A 5808-nucleotide genomic window follows, 5' to 3' on the forward strand; every position below is an offset into this window, starting at 1 on the left:
AGTCCCAGCCGTCAGTGTCTACACTCGCCGGTTTCTCCGCCGGCTGTTGGGTCCCGCCGGCTGGTGGGTCCCGCCGGCTGCCGGCTTCTTGGTCGACAGGCCGGCCCCACCGCCTAGGGTCTTGTCGACGGCCGCTCACTGTAGCCTCGCCTCTGATGACGAGGGCTTCGTCGAGGTAAGCGTGGCCATAGTGGGCCGCCTCGGGGGCTCTCACTGTAGGCTTACCTCGTCTTGTCTCCTTAATGGGGCTCCTGCTTCGAGAAAGGGGGTAGCCGGCTTTTGGGGGCCGGCTACGCCCTCGGCCGACTGGGGGAGGCCGGGCCACCTCCGCGCCTCTCTCTGGCGGAAGGGGCCCGCCGCCCGTGGGCCGTACAGGAGTCGGTCTTGGATGACGTCGAGGCTGGCATGGCTACAGTGCCGAGCCGAACAGGAGATGGTCATCCCGTACGGCCTCCTGTGGCCATGCCTGCCTGGGGCCTCGGGGGTAGTGGGCTGCACTGTGGCCACACCCCGTCTTGTCGCCGTTATGTGGTTGTTGCTTTGGTGGTTGTGGTCTCGGCCGGCTTCTTGGAGTCGGCGTTCTTCTTGGCCGGCTCCCTGGAGTCGGCCACCCCGTGGTTGTCCTGGGGGGAGGTCATTGAGGCTGGGTCGCCTTCCGGGAGTCGGCTTCAGAGGTAGCCGGCCAGGGAAGGCGGCACAACGCTTGGAGTGCTTGGAGGCCCAAGGGCCTGATAATTTTTTAGAAGAACCAGGGGCAGTCGGTTAAGCTACCCGTGGCCATTTACTCCGACAGTAGTCCCCTAAGCTGATTGGGCTTCGAGGCGGAGTAGGGGTTGAGAAGCTCGATCAGCTTCCTATCTTGACAAGTCGGCAGCTGGGAGCCGGCTTTAGTTAGGCGTGCCTCCTTGGTCGAAAACTCCGGAGTCGGAGGGCGGGAGCTCGCTAGCGTGTGCTCCGGGCCGCGGGCCGGCCACTTGCCATCTGCGAACCACGTGGCCTCCCTCGGCCGGAAAGCCTGCCAGCCCACGCGCGTGACGGGACGTCGCCGCAGGGCGGGGGCCCGCCACGTCCGCACCCGGGCCCAGGCGCGGATTCTCTGTATCCCGAAACTGCCCGCACGTCTCCTTGCGGCAGTTTCGGCTCGCCTTTAGGACGCAATAATCGCGGGACGTGGGGGGAATGGGTGCAGTTAATCCCACGTCTCCCCCCACGCCCGGCCTCTTCGGCCTCGCCTCGCGAAGCTATAAGTAGGGGGAGGTGGAGGGCGGCAGGCCCTCGCACGCTCCTCCTACTTCCACCATCTTCTTCGCTCGCCGTCTCTTGCAACAGCGCCTCGCCGCCGCGCTCTTCCACCGCACGTTCCTCCGCCGCCGCGCTAGTTTCTGCCATGCCTCCCGCCACGGAGCAGTATGGCGGGGATTGGGACGGCTCCAACGTGCACGAAGACCACGTCGAGTTCCTCCGCAATACTCAGCGGCTGCCGGCCGCGGACAAGGTGGAGGTCCGCCTTGCGCCGGCGAGGGAGATTACGCCGGAGCCGCGGGAGGGCGAGCGGGTGGTCTTCCGCTCGCACTTCCTGCGCGGCATCGGCCTGCCAGCGAGCGCCTTCTTCCGCTCCTGGCTCGACTTCTATCAGCTCCAGCCGCACCATCTCACCCCCAACGCGGTGGTGCTGCTGTCCGCCTTCGTCACCCTGTGCGAGGGCTACCTCGGCGTCCTCCCCACCCTTGAGCTTTGGGGGGAGTTCTTCCAGTCGAAGCTGGGCACGCGCATGCGGGGCGTGCCGGCTCAGACAGGCGCCTTCATCGCGTCGCGGAGATCGGTCGCCGACAACCCCTTCCCCGTCATCACGCTGATCCAATCGGTGAAGAAGTGGCAAAAATCGTACTTCTATGTGCGGGACATCGCCCCGCGGGGCGACTACATCAACCTGCCGGCTTACGTAGCCGGCCCACCAGAGGGCAGGCGGCCCCAGTGGTCCTTCCGGGCCGTGACTCTGACGCCGGCCGGGTCCGCCGCCGTCACCCGAGTGCGGGAGCTGACCCAGGCAGAGGGCTTGACGGGGACCGACCTTCTGGCCGCGTTCGTCACGCGTCGGGTTCTTCCGCTCCAGAGCCGGCCTCATCTGATCTGTCAGATGAGCGGCCAGCTCGATCCGAGCCGAATGTGTACCAAGGAGATGCCGCGCGAGGAGGTCGCCTACATGGTGAACTACCTTGCGAATTGCAAACTCACCGAAGAGTGGCAGTTCGGCAAGGAACCGTATAGCCGAGCCAATCCGCCGCCTACGGTATGTTCTCCTTGTCTCTTTCTCTCTCTCTTCACTTTGTTGCCGAGTTCCTCTTAGCCGATTCTAACTTAGTCGGTTTGCTTTTCGACAGAGCCCTCTGCTTCGGCCGGCCGGTGGGTCAGACTCGGAGCGCCGATTCGTCCCCGACTGGACCGAACATGATCTGGAGGACCCCGACCTGGCGGCGGCCGGTATGGACGACGACGTCGAGCCGGGTGGTGGCCAAGCCGGCGGCGAAGCAGGCGGCTCCGGGCCCGGAGTCCCCTTTGACGACTGGCCGGAAAATGATGAGGCCGAAGTCGCCCCGCGCCGCCAGCCGGCGTCTGGACGCGGCGCGGGTTCCTCCGCTGCACCGCCTGCTCGGGGCGGAGGTCAAAAGCGTCGCGCCGCCCAGGGTTTGTTCGGTAGCCGGACGAAGAAACCCAGGGGCGGGGCGGCAGCCACCAGGCGGGAGGAGGCGGCCGCGAAGGCGGCTCGCTTCCGCAAGATGGTGAAGCAATCGCAGACCGTGTCGGCGTAAGTTCACTTTCTTTCGTATACTTTTCTTTTTCTTTCCTTTCTCTGGTGGTTCCTGAACCCTTGTCTTTTTCTCCAACGAGCAGAGCTCCGCTGTCGCTTGAGCGGGCGGCTGCCGCCTCCGTCGTTGAGTCGCCGAGGGGCTCTGGGAGCACCACCCGCCGTGTGGACCCCCGTGCCGACCTTCAGGAGGCGACAGAAAGGAACGCGCGGGAGGCGCGGGCGGAGCGAGAGGCGCGGGAGGCGGAGGCACGGAGGGCGGCCGCAGCCCAGGCGGCACGGGAGGAGGAGGCGGCGAAGGCACTCGCCGATGCCGCAGCCAGGGCCCAAGCAGAGGCTGCGGCCGCGGCGGCGGCGGGGGAGGTTTTGATGGTCACCCCGCTGCGCGTCATGGCGCCTGGGGACGTGGAGCCCTCGCCAGAGGGAGCCAGCGGCGACCAGCCAGGGCTGGGGGGAAGCGACGACGTCATCATCTTGGAGAGGGGGCCGGTGCCGGCCCCGCCAACTGGGGCGGCTCAAGGCGGCCGGCCCGATCCGCCGCCTGCACAGTCGGCGGGGGGCGAGCCGGCCGCGAGGGCTGAGATGGCGGTCCGGGTTCCATCGAGCCGGCGCGGAGGGAAGGCCGCGTCGGAGCCACAGAATGCCGCGTCGGAGCCGTAGCCGGCCGTGGGCTCCAGCTCGTCGTCCCGGGATGCGGAGGCGGCCAGCGCTACCTCAGGGTGGACGCCAGGCGGAGGGACGGCCGTGGTGAACGTGGCGGCACAGGACGTCCGGACCCGGCTCCAGCGCCAAGCTGCGGCGCTGAGGCAGTTCACCGACGAGTTCCTCGCGACGCGGGTGGCCATCCGGGTTAGTATTCCCATCTTGCTTCTTCTTGATCTTGATTTCTTCCGTGGGGGCGCGTCAGCACACCCACTGGGTGTAGTCCCCGAGTTCCGAGTCGGCTGCTGAGAAGGCGGCTTGGAACTTCCTGGTGGATTTGCCTTTGCTATTTTTGTTCTTACTTCGGTCTTCTATCCATCTTGCAGGACTACCACAACCTTCGAGCGGCCGCCTTCAACTCCCAGGCTCGGGAGCTGACTCAGAAGACCGCCGACCTTACTGAGAGCCGAGGTACGTGCTTTGTTCTTTATCTCATGTGGGGGCGCGTCAGCGCACCCACTAGGTGTAGTCCCCGAGATTCGGGCCGACTGCTGAGCAGTCGGGTTGGATCTTCCTTGACGACTTCCTCTTACTTGTTCTTTCTTTTTCTGCCGTCTTTGCAGCGGCCAACGCCAGTCTGAGGGCACAGCTGGGAGAGTCTCAGACTGCCCTTCGTGCCAAGGATGCCGAGCTCGCCGCCTTGGTGCAGGAGCGCGACCGCCTGGTCAAGAAGCTGGCCGACCAGGAAGAAAGCCACAAGGCGGCCCTGAAGGTGGTGCAGGACCGCGAAGCCGCCCTCCAGGCCGAGTACGAGACGGAGGCGGCTGGCTGGGCTGAGGCCAGGCAGACTCTAGTCTCTGGCTATGGCCAGATCGAAGATCTGGTTGACGGTAAGCCGCCTACCTCTTCGTCCTTTCTTGCCATCTGCCACTTTGGCTCTTTTTCTGATTTGGTGCTCTTTTCTTCTTCTCTTCTTCTCTTCTTCTTTCTTGCGCAGAATATTTCCCTGGATATTCTACTGTCGCCAACCAGACCATCGAGGCCCGTCGCCAAGCGCGAAGGCAGGCTGGCTTTGAGATCTCGCCAACCGCCGGCCGCTCGCTGGAGGAGCAGCTCCTGGCGATCCAGGCCCGCATCCAGCCGGCTCACCGACTGCTCCGCCGGCTTCAGCGTGCCGGGGCGCAAGTCTTGGCCGCCCTCTGGCCCGGCCAAGTGGTTCCTCGCACCCCCAGTCGGACTGCCGACTGGCTGGAGGTGGCAGTCGGCCGCTTCGAAGCTTGGAAGGCCTCGGCGGCTCGCTCCGGCGCCAGCGGGCGCTGGAGTTCGTCAAGTCCTGGTATCCCAGCCTGAGCCTGGACCAGCTGGCTACCTGGCGGCAGCAAGCCGACACAGAGTTGGAGCCGGCACGGCCGGCCATCATCCGGCGGGCTTCGGCGATCGCCGACTACACAGACACCAGCGTCTTCGCCCCTGAGGTGGACGACAATGGTGTCGCCCAGCCGGAGGAGTGGTTCGGTCTGAACCCGGCGGATGGCGAAGACTCGGCGGAGGAGATCGACTCCAGCGACGAGGGTGAAGAAGAGGAGGAGGAGGGTGAAGACGCCGAGCCGGCTGGTGGAGCAGCCGGCCAGCCTCAGCCTGACCGCGCCTCCAGCACTACGTCGCGCGCGAGTGCGTCTCCTGCCGTAGGTGGTGGTCAAGCCGGGACCCGCTAGTCGGCCACTCCTTCAGCCGGCAAGGCCGCCTTCACCGACCAGCTCGGCCTCCGCAGCGCGCCTTAGTCTGCCGTCTTTTGTTTTCCTGTCTTGTTACTTTTGGAATAATGTTTGGTTAAGTCTGCACAATTCCACCCACTAGGTGTATTCAAACTTATGTCTGTTGCCAGCCTGTTGGGGGCTTTATGTGTATATATAACTTATGCATTCGGCCTTTCCTTGTACTTTTGCTTTTTGTCCTTGTGCTGTTTCCTTTGCCGCCCTTCCTTGGTTGCCGCCTCCCCAGTCCAACAGTTGCTCTGCAATCTATAGCTGGAGGAGTGCTTGGCCGATTGGGGGGGGGGGAGTACTTTAGGTTTGCTGGACTAAAGCTAAGTGTTTAGGAAGCCAGCCAGCCGGCTGTTCTGGCAGCCGGCAGGCATGTTTGGAGGCCGTCTCTTTGCTATATAGGTTCGTTGTTCCTTAGCCATTTTTCATGTGGGCGTCCTTTCCGCCTTGCCTCTTGCTAGTCGGACAGTCGGTTCTTCGAGCTGCGACTTGCAACAAGAGGGGACTCGGGAGCCGGCACACTACTTTTCTGACTTCAGGTAGAACTTTCAATATAGCTCAAGGCGGCCAGTCCCCGGGCCGACTAGTCGAACCCGG

Source organism: Triticum aestivum, chromosome 7D, assembly GCF_018294505.1.
Source record: "Triticum aestivum cultivar Chinese Spring chromosome 7D, IWGSC CS RefSeq v2.1, whole genome shotgun sequence".
NCBI classification, from domain to species: Eukaryota; Viridiplantae; Streptophyta; class Magnoliopsida; order Poales; family Poaceae; genus Triticum; species Triticum aestivum.